General features: G+C 43.1%; 1 non-coding gene across 1 annotated transcript; it reads left to right on the forward strand.

Annotated features, from left to right (window-relative positions):
• The first annotated feature begins 14,495 nt into the window (after positions 1-14,495).
• LOC147345782 (U6 spliceosomal RNA) lies at positions 14,496-14,602 on the forward strand. Its single transcript, XR_015154200.1, has one exon. It is a non-coding gene; the product is annotated as a U6 spliceosomal RNA (small nuclear RNA).
• Positions 14,603-15,945: the final 1,343 nt, after the last annotated feature.

A 15,945-nucleotide genomic window follows, 5' to 3' on the forward strand; every position in this document is an offset into this window, starting at 1 on the left:
AATTTGTACAGCACCCCAGAAGCATGTTTCCATTTCTGTGTCTTCTCTTCACACTTCACCATTGCCTGTTTCTAGTATACACAAGTACCCTCAGAGGGTTCTCTGTAGTGAACCATGTATGTTTCTGTGAGGACAGAGGATGTGAGCACAGAGGAGGGACTGAGTGACCCTAGTGACCATGTAACCATGCTCAGCAACCTCAATATTAAGTCTGGCTGAGACTTCCTAAGGCAAGGTCTGTGTTTCTCCCTCTTGCTGTCTGGATATGCAAAATGATGTTGGTGGATTGGGACTTGGGTCCCTGGGTCCAGCAGTGTGGAGATATACCCATAGCCTGCTTTTCCATTATATTTTCCTCCTGTGGGCTCTGCTGAGCTGGTGTGGAGATATTTCTGCTAAAGGCTTGAGAGGTAGTCAATCCTCCTGCTTCTCATCCCCTGACCTGTCTGTACTTCTGTCATTTTTTTAAATATAGCTAATTTTCAATGTTGTTAGTCCTTGTGTCATTCTGACTCTCAGGCACCTGTGGTTTAATAGACCTCCAAGTCCCAAGAGCTCTTTGCCTGGTGGAGACCTGGAGATCTCAGGGAGCAGCACCACATCACACAGGAGCCCGGACCAGAGAGAAGGTTCTTGCCAGGAAGGCTCCATCCCTGCTGGGGGTGGGGTGGGGTCGGGGTTCACATCTGATTGTGCATCCCCCGGGCCTTCGGTGCAGGCCCCACTCTGAGATCTGGAAAGGAGGTGGCTTCCCTCCCTGACACAGAACTAGTATTTTTTTTGTCCTTGTCATTGTCTAGTCCCATTTGGCTCCCAGGCTCTACACTTGATCCTCACCCACAGGATCAGGAGAGCCCAGTTCTAGAGGAGTTTCATACAGGGAGAGGCTCCAGGAGACACTCCAATGCCCGGGCCTAAATAAGCATTTCCTTGGAGTTTCACAGCCCTGGGAGGAGATACTGGGTTTGTGTCCATTTTACAGTTGAATATGTTGAGCCTCAGATCATTGTGTGATTTGCCATGGGTCACTCTGCAGGTCAGTGTAAGGTGGGATTTGAATCCAGACTCTATGTCTTGGAGCCTGTGACTGTACAGGTGTTTCTGCTCATCGGTAAATTTTATTTCATGGTTGTTGTTGTTGTTGTTGTTTGATGCATTTGTATATGGTACTGTTCTGTTCTCTCTCTGATGGCTCATATCCTGCTACATTGCTGAGTTTATTAGTTTTAATACTTGTTACTTGGTGGGGTTTTTATGGTTTCATATAAATCCTGTCATAATCGAATAATGGCAGTGTAACTTCATTTGTTCCAATGGGGATGCTTTTATTTCCTTTTCTTGCCTAGTTATTCTGGGTAGGACACTTCCACTACTATGTTGAACAAGATTGGGGAGAGTGGGCATCCTTGTACTATTCCTGATCTTTTAGGAAAATCTTTCACCTCTTTACCACTGACTTGGATGTTAGCTGTGGGCTTGTCTTATATACCCTTTAGGATGTTCAACGTTTAACCACTGTATTGAGAGATTGTACCAAAATTGATGTTACACTTTGTTGAAAGCTTTTCTGCAATTATTGAGATGATCACATGATTTCATTCTTAATTTTGCTCATATTGTGTATCACAGTGATTGATGTGCAAATAATAAATCATGCTTGCAGGCACAGAATAAATTCCATTTGATCATAGTGTATGATTCTTTTTAATGTGTCTTCAATTTGGTTTGCTAATATTCTTTTGAGGATTTTTACATCCGTGTACACCAGGGTTAGGGTTCTCTGGTGGTTCATATGGTAAAGAATCTGCCTGCAATGCGGGAGACCAGGGTTTGACCCCTGGGTCAGGAAGAGCCCCTTGAGAAAGGAATGGCTACACACTCCAATATTCTTGCCTGGAAAATTCTGTGGACAGAGGACCTGGTGGGCTACAGTCCATGGGTCACGAATAACTGGACATGACTGAGTGACTCACACTTACAAGAGTGCTTCTTGACATTCTTAATATCTAAATTTAAGATTTTATCTCAGTCAAAAATTACAGCCTAAGGCAAAAATGTCAAAAGTCCAAGAGTCCTTAGAAGTAAATGAGAATATGGCATAACAGATGAAAGCAAGAAGGACTCGACATAATGTACTTTTCATAAGAATTTTAGATCTTCAGAGGAATTCTCACTGAACTGAATTAAAATGCAAGCTTTAGTTTAAAATGCAAACCTTTTTTGGTATTATGTTTCTATGTTGAGACTGAAATGTTATTATGTATGTGTGAGATATTAAGCAATACTGTGTAGCTATTAAAATCATATTTTAAAATCATATTTTCAAAACCTTTAATGACATTTATAAGCACTTATAGTGGAAAAATAGCTAGGAATAGAAGATGATCCCATATAGCTTTAGATGACAGTACAAATGTGTTGAATGATAGTTTTCAGATTGTATTTATTAATTTTTAATTGAAGGATAACTGCTTTACATTGTTTGGTTTGTTTTCCTCATACAACAACACGAATAGGCCATAAGTATATTATCCACTCTTTGGTGAGCCTGCCTCCCACTTCCCGCCATCCCACCCTCTAGGTCATCACAGAGGACAGTGCTGGGCTCCCCATGTTACATAGCAACTTCCCACTAGCTAGCTATTTTACATATGGTAGTAGGTGATGTTTCAGTGCTGCTCTCTCAATTCATCCCACCCTCTCCTTCTCCAGCTGAGTTCACAAGTCCTTCCTCTACATCTGTGTATCTGTTTCTGCCCTTCAAATATTCACCAGTACCATTTTACAAGATTCCATGTGTATGCATTCATTTACTATATTTATTTTTCTCTTTCTGACTTACTTCACTCTGTATCACAGTTTCTAGGTTCATCTACCTCAGTTAAACTGACTCGTATTGTTCCTTTTCGTGGTTGAGTAATATTCCATTGTGTATATGTTCCACGACTTCTTTATACATTGTTCTCTTGATAGACATTAGGTTGCTTCCATGCCCTGGCTATTTTAAATAGTGCTGCAGTGGACATTGGGGTACATGTGTCTTTTTAGAGGTATGGTTTTCTCCGGGTATATGGCCAGTAGGGGATTGTTGCATCATATGGTAGCTTTATTCCTGCTTTTTAAAGAAACCTACATTCCTTCTCCATAGTGGCTGTATCCATTTACATGTCTACCAACAGTGCAAGAGGGTTCCCTTTCTTCCATGTCCTGTCCAGCATTTATTATTTGTAGAATTGTTGATGATGGCCATTCTGACTGGTGTGAGGTGATACCTCACGTAGTTTTGATTAGCGTTTCATTAATAATGAGTGATGTGGAGCACCTTTGCATGTGTTTGGTGGCCTTCTTAATGTCGTCTTTGGATAAATTTGTTCATGTCTTCTGGTCACTTTTCAGTTGGTTGCTTTTTATCTGATATTAGGCTTGATGATCTACTTGTGTACTTTGTAGATAATCCTTTGTCAATTGCTTCATTTACAATTGCTTTCTCCTATTCTGAGGGTTGTCTTTTCATCTTGTTTATAGTTTTCTTTGCTGCTTATATACTTTGAAGTTTCTCTAGATGCCATTTATTTTTATTTTTATTTCAGTCATTCTCGGAGGTCTTGCTGTGATAATTGGCAAAGAGTGTTCTGCCTATGTTTTCCTCTAAGAATTTTATAGTTTCTGGCCTTACTTTTGGTCTTTAATCCATTGTGAATTATTTTTGTGTATAGTATGAAGAAGTGTTCTAATTTCATTCTTTTACATGTAGTTGTCCAGTTTCCCAGCACCACTTACTGAAGAGGCTCTCTTTTCTGTCCTTTCTCCATTGTACATTCTTGCCTCCCTTGTCAAAGAAAAGATGCCTATAGGAGTGTAGGTTCATCTCTCAGCTTTGTGTCTTGTTCCTTTGCTCTCTGTTTCTGCTTTTGTGTCTGTACCATAGTGTCTTGGTAGTATAGTCTGAAGTCAGAAGGTTGATTCCTCCAGTTCCACCTTTCTTTCCAAGATTGCTTTGGCCCTTCTGGGTCTTTTTCCCCCCATATAAATTGTAAAATTATTAGTCCTAGTTCATTAAAAAAAAGTCATTGGTTGTTTGATAGGGATGAATTGAATCTTCAGATTGCTTTGGGTAGTATAGTCATTTTCACAACATTGATTTCTTTCTTTTTTTATCATTTTTATTATGTGTTTATTTTATTTTATTTTATTTTTAAACTTTACATAATTGTATTAGTTTTGCCAAATATCAAAATGAATCCGCCACAGGTATACATGTGTTCTTTGAATTCAAGAACAAGGCATATCTTTCTATCTGTTTATTTCAACTTGGCTATGTCTTTCTGCATACATGTGTTTTGTCTGTTTAGGTAACTTTATTCCTAGCTATTGGGGAAGAAAAATGGAAACCCACTCCAGTACTCTTGCCTGGAAAATCCCATGTACAAGGAGCCTGATAGGCTACACTCCATGAGGTCCCAAAGAGTCGGACACGACTGAGCGACTTCACTTTCACATTTCACCTTCATGCATTGGAGAAGGAAATAGCAACCCACTCCAGTGTTCTTGCCTGGAGAATCCCGGGGATGGGGGAGCCTGGTGGGCTCCCATCTATGGGGTCGCACAGAGTCGGACGTGACTGACGTGACTCAGCAGCAGCAGCATTCCTAGCTGTGCTGTTCTTCTTGTTGCAGTGGGGAATGGCACTTTTTTCTTAGTTTCTCTTTCTGATTTTTCTTGTTGTGCTGTAAGTCTGCAAAGGATTTCTGTGTATTAATTTTGTATCCTGGGCTTTACTAAATTCATTGATTAGCTCTAGTAATTTTCTGGTTCTATCTATAGGGTCTTCTATGAATAGAAACAGGTCATCTGCAATCAATGACAGATGGACTTCTTCTTTTCCAATATGCGTTCTTTCTCGTTTTCTTCTCTGATTGCTGTGTCTATGACTTATAAAAAAACTATATTGATTAATAGGAATAGAGTGGGCCCCATGATCTTGATGCTGATCTTAGAGGAAATGCTTACATTTTGACACCATTGAGAATAATGTTTGCTGAGAGATTTTCCTATATGACCTTTCTTATGTTGAGGTAGATATCTTCCATGCCCATTTATGGAGTGCTTTTTAAACTGGTATTTAGTTTTGTCAAAACCTTTCTCTGCATCGATCAAGATTATCATATGCTTTTTATCTTTCAGTTTGTTAATATAGTGTATCACATTGATTGATTTGCAGATAGCGAAGCATCTTTGAATCCCTGGGATAAACCCCACTTCAACTTGGTGTATGATCCCTTTCATGTGTTTTTGTTTGGTTTTTGCTACAATTTTCCCCAGGATTTTTGCGTTGATGTTCATCAGTGATGTTAGCCTGTAATTTTCTTTTCTGTGTGGCATTTCTGCTTCCTTTTGGTTCATGGTGATGGTGGCCTCGCAGAATGAGTTGGGAATGCTCCTCCCTCCACATTTTTCTGGAACAGTTTGACCAGCATAGGTATTATCACATCTCTCCCATTTGAGAGCATTCATCTGTGAAGTCCTGGGCATTTCTTTGTTGGAGACTTTTGATCCCAGTTAGTAGTGCTTGTGATTGATCTGTTCATAGTTAGAGCTTGTGACTGGTGTTGGTGCTTGACTTATTCATATTTTCTATTTTTTCCTGGTTCAGCCTTAGAAGATTGTACTTTTCTAAGAATTTGTCCATTTGTTCCAGGTTATCCATTTTATTGTCATGCAGTTGTTTCTAATTGTCTCTTATGATCCTTTCTCTTTCTGTGTTGTCTGTTGAAATGTCTCCTTTTTCATTTCAAGTTCATTTGAGTGGGCTGCCTTCTATGGGGTCACATAGAGTTGGACACGACTGAAGCGACTTAGCAGCAGCAGCAGCATATAAGGCTCAGCGACCCCGAGCTTTCCCAGATGTGGGATTTTTAGTGCTAAAACCAGGACAGAAGTCAGGATGATTTGAACTTAGGTAAAAAAAAAGAAGTGGAGAAGGAAATGGCAACCCACCCAGTGTTTTTACCTGGAGAATCCCAGGGACGGGGGAGCCTGGTGGGCTACCGTCTATGGGGTCGCCCAGAGTCGGACACAACTGAAGCGACTTAGCAGCAGCAGCAGCAAAAAAAAAAAAAGAGACAGACACCAAGAGATCACTCTTTCTCCCCCTCCCTCCATCCCCCTCACTTTTTCCCCCTGCAGAGTCACCTAGGAAAGACCGTGTGAGCACACACTGAAAAGGAGCTCCCAAAGGGAGCTCTCAGCAGACATCCACCCTGTCAACATTGGGTCTCAGGCTTCCAGCCTCCAGAGTGGTGAGAAAACAAATTTCTGTAGTCAAAGCCACCAGCCTATGGTATTTTGTTATGGCGCACCCAGCGCGATAACACAGGGGTCGTACCCAGTTCATATAACCATGCTGTGACGATTGATGGGTGTGGTCACACAGGCACCCTCCTGAGTCAGAGAGTTGCTTTCTATTCCAAAACCCTTCCAATAATACTTCCCATCCCATTTTAAGAACATAAGTGTTCAACATGACAAGGTTGACAAACCTATTTTTCTATCATTCTGCTTTACTTCTGCAAACAAGTATCTTAGAATAGTAACTTCTGGGACTGGAAGTGGTTACATGAATACAGTGGTTCAGTTTCAAATGTATGACTAATATTTTTTGCAGCTAAGTAGCATTTTCTGTTTTCCAATGATACTTTAAAGCCCATTTATGTTACTGAGTATGCATAATGAATTCCTCCTTTGGAAATGTCTGTTTTCTCCACTGAGCTGGTGATTCTTCATTGTCCCACTCAAATCCTACCACTCCCCTCCCACTCCTGGCCACACTTGTCATCCCATTCCCTGCCTCAAAGCCTGACATCTACAAGCTGCAGCCCCCAGGCTTTGCTGTTCTTAGCGCCTCTTTCTCGGCTCTTGACCAAAGGGAAGCACTATTAGAGTGTGAAGAGAGGAGTGTGAAGGGCGGGAAGAGAGAGGGGTGGGTCTTCTCCCTCCATCCCTGCCAGAGCCTGGTCTCCACTATGGGTGTCTTCCTCTGTCATATAGCACCCACACTGGGCGGCCCCTTTCCTATGACCACAGCTCTGGATGGGTTCTAGGAATAGCACACCCTTTCTCTTTTGTTTCTCCAGGCCCAAGGATGATGGAAGCTTCTGCTGTTAATAGTTCCCAGTGGCTTCTCCATTCGTCTTGATTCTCTTTACCTTGCCCACAGTGTGAGTTAAGGGTTGAGTTGTAACCCCTGCCCCCCATTCCTATGTTAAAGTTCTAACCCCCAAGACCTCAGAAAGTGACTGTCTTAGGAGAATGTCTTCAAAAAGATAATTAAAGTTAAACAAAGTCATACAGGTGGACCCTAATCCAATCTGACTTGTGTTCATATAATAAGAGGCCCAGGTGGCACTAGTGGTAAAGGACCCGCTTGCCAATGCAGGAGACATAAGAGATGTGGGTTCGATCCCTGGGTCTGAAAGATCAACTTGGAGGAGGGCATGGCAACCCACTCAAGTATTCTTGCCCGGAGAATTCCATGGACAGATGAGCCTGGTGGGCTACAGGTGAACACAACCTAGTTACTGACCAATGACAAAGTAGTGTAAAACAATTTTATAAAATCATAGGACGGGATGGGATTTATTGAGACATCCCAGTTTTACCACCTTCCCCCTCATTCACCCTCAAGTATTGAGTTACTCCTAATAAATACATTTCTTTGTCTCCAAAGCACTTTCACAACCACATTTCATTTGAGCCTCAAGGAAATTGTGTGAGGTAGATAGGGAGGTATTCATGTCTCCGTTTTACAAATAAATGAAACTGAAGAGCAGGTAGTTGAAATGCCAGCATTCAAGGAGCTAAAAAGTGTTAGAGCTGGGCCTGGAGACTCATGATCCTCAGACCAGGTGGGTATTGATAGAGTTCCCATCGTTTACCCTCCCTGCTAATCTGGGCATGCGCACTAAAGACTGATGTCACACGTGGACATTCCATCCAAAACTCACAGCGAGGAAGGACTTCTCAACATCTGGCCGTGAGCAGAAAATGCAGAGGAAGGGAGAGAGTGAGAGAAAGATCTAATACGAGCTGAGTTTACAGGGAGCAGGAAGGGGCACATGCACTCTTATCTCAGCCCCAACTGGGCAGAGCAACATAGGAGAGCAAGCAGATGTACAGAGGCTGAGCCTCTCCGAACACGGTCCCCCTCCCGACTCCATATTCAGCTGGCAGGCCCCAGGAGTCAGGTCATCCGTTACCTCCCTCTAATGCTCTGATGGATATGTTTGCAACACACGGGGTTTCCATTAATCTGGGGAAAGTCCTACTTTAGGCTTTCATTGAATCTGAAATTGCTTCAGCCATGACTGCTGTCTCCAGTGAACTGGGTCCCTCTTCTTCCACAGAGATGCCCCACACAGGCTGCTCTCGCCTGCACCCTCCACCTGCCTCTCTCTCTGTCTATGTATCTTTAAATTGGAGGATAATTGCCTTACAATGGTGTGGTGCTCTCTGCCGTACATCAATATTAATCAGTCATAATGATATATATGTATATATCCCCTTACCCTCTTGAGCCTCCCTCGCCCCGCATTCCACCTCTCTAGGTCATCACAGAGCTCCAGGTTGGGCTCCCTGTGCTATATAGCAGCCTCCCACAAGTTATGAGCATACATGGGGCTTCCTTGGTGGTTCAAATGGTGAAGAATCTGCCTGCAATGAAGGAGACTCAGGTTTGATCCCTGGATTGGGAAGATCTCCTGGAGATGGGAATGGCAACCCACTCCAGTATTTTTGCCTGGGAAATCCCATGGACAGAGGAGCCTGGCAGGCTGTAGTCCATGGGGTCTCAAAGAGTCAGACACATCTGAGTGACTTTGAGAGTGAGTGAGTGTATATACATCAATGCTACCTTCTCAATTTGTCCTAGCCTGTCCTTCCCCCGCCATGTCCACAAGTCCATTCCCTACATCTGCATCTCCATTTCTTCTCTGTAAATAGATCTCTGTACTGTTTTCCTAGATTCTGTATATATGTGTGGTGCATGCATGCTGAGTCACTTTGGTCGTGACTTTGGTCATATAGACCCCATAGACTGTAGCCTGCCATAATACATATCATACATGCATTAATATACAATATTTGTTTTGCTCTTTATGACTTACTCACCTGCTCTCTTTACTCCTTCTCTACATCTATCCTTGGAGGCCCACCTTCTCCAAGAAGCTTGAGTGTTTCAACCCTCAGGGATTTTTGTCTCAGCTGCATTCCTGAAGCCATTATCATACAGACCCCCAAACTCAGCACTGAACATATGCTCTTCAGGACTAGTTCTCTGATGAGATGTCAGCCCCTGGAGAATCAAGCTGGAATCCCACATCCTACTGAATCTATGCTCCTGCTAGTAGATCCATGCATGCTAGCTGTGACTTTTCTGGGAAAGAGTAGGAAAAACTAGGGTTAAACACAGCCAATCATTGGAATCCAAGAGGAAAGGGGGAAGGAGTGGGAATTAATTGTCTTCCCGTGTTGGAAGTTTTCACTGTTGTTTCAAGATCCGTGTACAGTGAGCATATTCATGTTGCTCTAGGATTAGCACAAGGTAAAAGAACAAACAGAAGCCTTCCTTTGTGCTATTTTAGGAACAAGGAAAATAAAACAATACCTTCCAAATGGAGGAGCAGCCTAGCTTTCTGTGACACAAGAATGGGCTCATAACACCTCGGCTGTAACCGTTTCAAATGGAATCCTATTATAGTGCAGAGTATATTTATCCGTGTTTTTGAGGAACCCTTTCTCCTAAGTCCCCCCAGAGGGAGATCCACAGGCCCAGGCAGGCTCCTCTCAAACTCTCCTATTCCACCCTGGCAGGTCCCAGGGACTCCCCCACCCCACCACCTCTCCTCTTGGTAATTGTCACCACCACCCCAAGCTATCAAGTTTCTCACCCCTTCCTGAGGGGCTCTGGAAACTGGTCTCTTTATGCCCACCTGTTGGACTGCACCTCACAGGCCTACAAAGCCTGCATTTGCCCAGCTTCAAGACTGATGAAAGCCTGGATTGGGCAACAGAGGGCTTCCCCGGTGGCTCAGCAGTGAAGAATCCACTAGCAATGCAGGAGACACAGGAGATGGGGGTTCGATCCCTGCACCAGGAAGATCCCCTGGAGAAGGGAATGGCAAACCCACTCCAGTGTTCTTGACCGGAGAATCCCATGAACAGAGGAACCTGCCAGGCTACAAGCCCATAAAGTTGCAAAGAGTCAGGCCTGACTGAAGTGCCTTAGCATGCACACATGGATCAGGCAACAGAGACATCAGTGGTTTGACAGATGGGGAGCTTCTGTGTCTGAAGCAAAGTCCTGGAGTGACCTCCCACCCTGTGCAGCATACACCTTCAGGATGTGGCAGCAGTCTTTGCTCCTCGTGGAGGGGGAGATTGCCAGTTACAGGGGAGTTGATGTCAGATGGGCTCATCGATTACCAGGGAAACCAACAGAAGGACACACACCTCACCGCCCCTTTGATAAGAACAATCACTAGCTGGCACCCAAGGCAAGTATGTAGGAAGGCCAGAGTAAGTATAAATGAAGCAGGCACTGGTCGGGCAAGGGACGGACAGAGAGCAAGGGGACAGCCTTCTTGAGTGGGCTAGTCAGCCACCACCCTTCCTGGTTGTCCCTGAAAAAAAGCTTGTAGACCCTCATTTTAAGACTTTAATGCCCATGATGACAAGAGGAAAGACAAAATATGGGTAATTACATGCATGTGTGTGTGTGTGTCCAGTAGCTAAGCTGTGTCTGACTCTTTGCAACCCCATGGATTGTAGCCTGCCAGGCTCCTCTGTCCATGGAACGTTCCAGACAAGAATACTGGAGTGGGTTGTCATTTCCTCCTCCAGGGGATCTTCCTGACCCAGGGATCAAACCTGTATCTCTTGCATTGGTAGGTGGATTTTTACCACTTGAGCCACCTGGGAAGCTGAGGAAATATACAGAGTACAAATCTAACAGTCTTGAGTTTGGTCCAGAGCATCTGATGATCTGGTTGAAATAACTGGAAATTTCCTTTATGTCAACATTGGGTGTTGTAAGCAGATAGGGGAGGGGGTCCCTGGAGAAAGAGAATCAAGCATGACCTCATTTTGGTCCAAGGCATTTTGTGATCTAAGCCTGGCCACAATGCTTGCCCTTAAACAGGTCTCAGTAATTAATGATCTTAAGGGGAGAAAGGACTGCAGGCACGAAGGGAAAGCAGTCAAGAAACAATGGGTCTAGGACTCCCCTGGTGGTCCAGTGGCTAAGACTCTGAGCTCCCAATGCAAAGGGGCTGGGTTTCCATCCCTGGTCAGGGAACTAGATCCTGCATGCCACAACGAAGAGTTTGCATGCCCCAACTAAAGATCCTGCATGCTATATGATGTGTCCATTGAAAAAGATTGGTCCACATTAAAAAATATATACCTTAAAATTTTTTTTAATAGAGAAATAGAGGTGAGCAAGAAATAATCAACACAGCAACAGGCCTGTTTTTGTTCTTCATTTGTCTTTAGCTCTGGGGTAAAACCATCAGTTGTGGAGGAAAGGCTAAGCAGAAAATTCTAGCCAGGGTTTTGGAATTTAAGTCCAAGATTATATGATATATATATATATATATATACACATATATACATATACATATAATATAATATAATATAATATACCATTCAGCCTCCCAAATAGGTGACATGAAGTCAGGTTGTGCTGCCAAATGTGCACAGAACATAGAATTCCTATGGTTCTTTTTTAGTAGGGACTATGAATTTACATTTCAAAGCATCCATGTCTAAAAAAATTGGCTTCTAATGTAGTTTGCTGTAAAAAGCCAAACTATTTAGTACAAAGGGTTATACTCATGCACATACATATAGACTACATATGCACACGTATATATGTTGTAAGAATTTTTTTGATGTGGACCATTTTTAAAGTTGTTTATTGAATTTGTTACAATATTGCTTCTGTTTTGCGTTTTGGTTTTTGAGCAGTGAGGCATATGGGATCTTGGTCCCCCATCAGGGATTGAACCTGCAGCCCCTGCATTGGAAGGCACAGTCTTAACCATGGCACCACCAGGGAAGTCCCTTTTGTTTAACTCTTAAGTAAAAACAAGAAGCCATTTGGCCACAGTCTAAATATTCAGGGAAAGAAGTAAGTAGAATTACTCCTGTTGGAAATGCCACATTAATTTATTATGCATAGCATGATCAAACAAGAGGCCACAAGACAGAACAAGCAGACTATGCTCTTTCAGAGGTAAAAGAGAAATGCAAAGATGCTAAGTCGTGGTCCTTCCTGAGAAATACTTCTGTCCCCAGGACTCTTAGCAATTAGGTCTTTTCATCTTGGAGGTATCAGAGGCAAAGGAGGGCACACAGCACCAAATCCATGGCACAGAGTTCAACACACAGTATTCTACCTGGGGACGTGGAATCAAAAACCCAGCACTGAGAAGGAGTCATGCACAGACACAAGACTTATGGAGGTCATGCAGGGAAAGAAAATATATGGGTTACATGTCATACCACTCTGGATGCAACCATTTTTCACACAGCAGAAACTGAGAGAGAAGATAAAGGAGAAAGACAAAGAAAAGTGGGGAGGGGCTTTCCCTGGTGGTCCAGTGGTTAAAAATCTGCCTTCCAATGCAGGGGATGAGGGTTTGATCCCTGATGGGGGCACTAAGATGCCACAAGCCACAGGGCAATTAAGTTTGCAAGTCACAACTACTGAGCCCGGGAGCCACATGTAGAGAGAAGCCTGCACCCCACAATGAAAGATCCCACATGCTGCAATTGAGACCCACCAAGGCGATGGAAAGCTGGAATCAAGATTGCCGGGAGAAATATCTATAACCTCAGATATGCAGATGACACCACCCTTATGGCAGAAAGTGAAGAGGAACTCAAAAGCCTCTTGATGAAAGTGAAAGAGGAGAGTGAAAAAGTTGGCTTAAAGCTCAACATTCAGAAAACTAAGATCATGGCATCTGGTCCCATCACTTCATGGGAAATAGATGGGGAAACAGTTGAAACAGTGTCAGACTTTATTTTTCTGGGCTCCAGAATCACTGCAGATGATGACTGCAGCCATGAAATTAAAAGACGCTTACTCCTTGGAAGAAAAGTTATGACGAACCTAGATAGCATATTCAAAAGCAGAGACATTACTTTGCCAACAAAGGTCCATCTAGTCAAGGCTATGGTTTTTCCAGTGGTCAAGTATGGATGTGAGAGTTGGACTGTGAAGAAAGCTGAGCACCGAAGAATTGATGCTTTTGAACTCTGCTGTTGGAGAAGACTCCTGAGAGTCCCTTGGACTGCAAGGAGATCCAACCAGTCCATTCTAAAGGAAATCAGTCCTGGGTGTTCTTCGGAAGGAATGATGCTAAAGTTGAAACTCCAGTACTTTGGCCACCTCATGCGAAGAGTTGACTCATTGGGAAAGACTCTGATGCTGGGAGGGATTAGGGGCAGGAAGAAAAGGGGACAACAGAATGAGATAGCTGGATGGCATCACGGACTCGATGGATGTGAGTCTGAGTGAACTCAAACACCGGGAGTTGGTGATGGACAGGGAGGCCTGGTGTGCTGCGATTCATGGGGCCACAAAGATTCGGACACAACTGAGCGACTGAACTGAAGTGAACTGAACTGAACTGAAAGGCGATGGCACCCCACTCCAGTACTCTTGCCTGGAAAATCCCATGGGTGGAGGAGCCTGGTGGGCTGCAGTCCATGGGGTCTCGAAGAGTCAGACACGTCTGAGTGACTTCACTTTCACTTTTCACTTTCATGCATTGGAGAAGGAAATGGCAACCCACCCCAGTCTTCTTGCCTGGAGAATCCCAGGGACGAGGGAACCTGGTGGGCTGCCGTCTATGGGGTCGCACAGAGTCGGACATGACTGAAGCGACTTAGCAGCAGCAGCAGCAGCAGCATAGCCAAAAAAAATAATTTAAAATAGTAAAAAAAAAGAAAAGTGGGGCAAGTAAAGGTAAAATCAAGAAAGAGAAGGATGGAGCCTTCTCCTGGCCACCTGGCTGACCCCTCGTCAGCAACTCAGCAGCCACTCAACATCAGCACTCTCTCAGTATCCCTGCTGTCTCCATGGTGATTTAATGTGATTCTGATGGATCTGACTAGTTCATGGACGCTTCCTGGAGTTTGGCACTGTTGGTGCTAACTCCATTTTCCAGATGAGAAAACAGTGCTTCCGAGATTGTTAACAACTTGTCCCAAATCACCAAGTTGCTAAAATTGTGGGATCAGGCCATTGAACCTAGGCTGTTTCAGGCCCAAGTGTGTGCTCTTGGTGAGCAAAGTAAAAAATAAGATGGTGTTTAATGGAGGAGAACATGAACATGTATTGAGTATTTAATATATACCTGGCATGTGATCCTCACAACAGTCCTGCAAGGGAGGTATCATTCCCATTTCATAGATGAAGAAATTGAGGCTCAGTGCTCACTTTGGCAGCACATATACTTAAATTGGAATGATACAAAGAAGATTAGCATGGCCCCTGCTCAAGGATGACATGCAAATTGGTGACGCATTTCATGTTTTTATGGCAGAAACCATCACAACATTGTAAAGCGATTTTCCTCCAATTAAAAAATAAAGTTAAAAAAGTATGAATAAAACAGGGAAATGTCTTTAAAAGTTGAGGCTCAGAGAGGTTACATAACTTATCTAAAGTTGCACTGCAAAGCCCCGGTCTGGGGCACTTCACCTCCTCTGTGTCTATGCTGAGAGTTTTGTACTTTCTCTCTGAAATAAATCCTGTTTGCTTGCTACCATGAAAAAGAAAAAGGCCAGGTCTCTCAGACTGCAAAGCCCATATTCTATTTGTTAAAAAATATATATTGTTGTTTTGCTCCTAAATTTTATTTATTTATCATGATTTATTTGGCTTCTTCAGGTCTTGACTGTGGCATGTGGAATCTAGTTTCCTGACCAGGGATCAAACCCAGGCTCCCTACATTGGGACTAGTGTCTTAGCCACTGGACCACCAGGGAAGTCCCCCATATTCTTTCTTATTCTTTCTTCCAGATAGAATTCGCAGGAATTTCATGGATGGAACTAAGTAATTAAAAATCTCTCCTTTAGATATTTTTAGTTCTGCATATCCAAACCAAACACCTAGTGTATTTGTCAGAATTTGAAAGAAGTCTATTAAAGACTGCTTGCAAGTAAACCACTGTGTAAACTATGTTTTATAAGTTCTTGGGTTTTAATTATTTAGGTTTTCTAAAGTTTGAAGGGAAAAAAAGGAGATAGAAACCAGTTTTTAATGATTTGGCATTAGGATTCATGAATACACCGGATTCTTTCTTGGTACTGGGGGAAAGCAGAGAGTAAATGTGGTAGGAAACTATGAGGGTCCAGAGATTCAGACTTGAGCCTGGAAGAGACATTAAAGAGGTATTTCAGGGACTTCCCTGGTGGTCCAGTGGCTAAGACTCTGTGCTCCCAATGCAGTGGGTGTGAGCTCGATCCCTAGTCAGGGAACTAGATCCCACATGCCACAAGGAAGATTGGTCTTATGTGCTGCAACTAAGACCCGGTGCAGTGAAATAAATACTCAATAAATTAAATATTTAATAGAAACCTCAATTATTAAAAAATAAAAAAATATGCAATTCTAATTTATTTTAGAAATAGCTTGAGTGTCTGCTAGTCAACAGTAGAGCTAAGGCCAGAACCTGGGGTTTCCCAATTCTTAAACCATTGTTTTTTCTTAGACATGAACCATGAATTGCTTTAGAGAATACTCCTTTCTCCTCCTCTCTTAATCCAGATAGGGGGGGGGAAAGTGAGAAAGCTTAAAGACTATTAAAAAACAATCGGGACATTAAGAATCAAGTTATCCTGGAAGGAGGTCAAGACAGTAACCACAGAGGCTGGAG

Source organism: Bos grunniens, chromosome 24, assembly GCF_055505025.1.
Source record: "Bos grunniens cultivar Pamir isolate PY7600 chromosome 24, Bosgru_T2T1.0, whole genome shotgun sequence".
NCBI classification, from domain to species: Eukaryota; Metazoa; Chordata; class Mammalia; order Artiodactyla; family Bovidae; genus Bos; species Bos grunniens.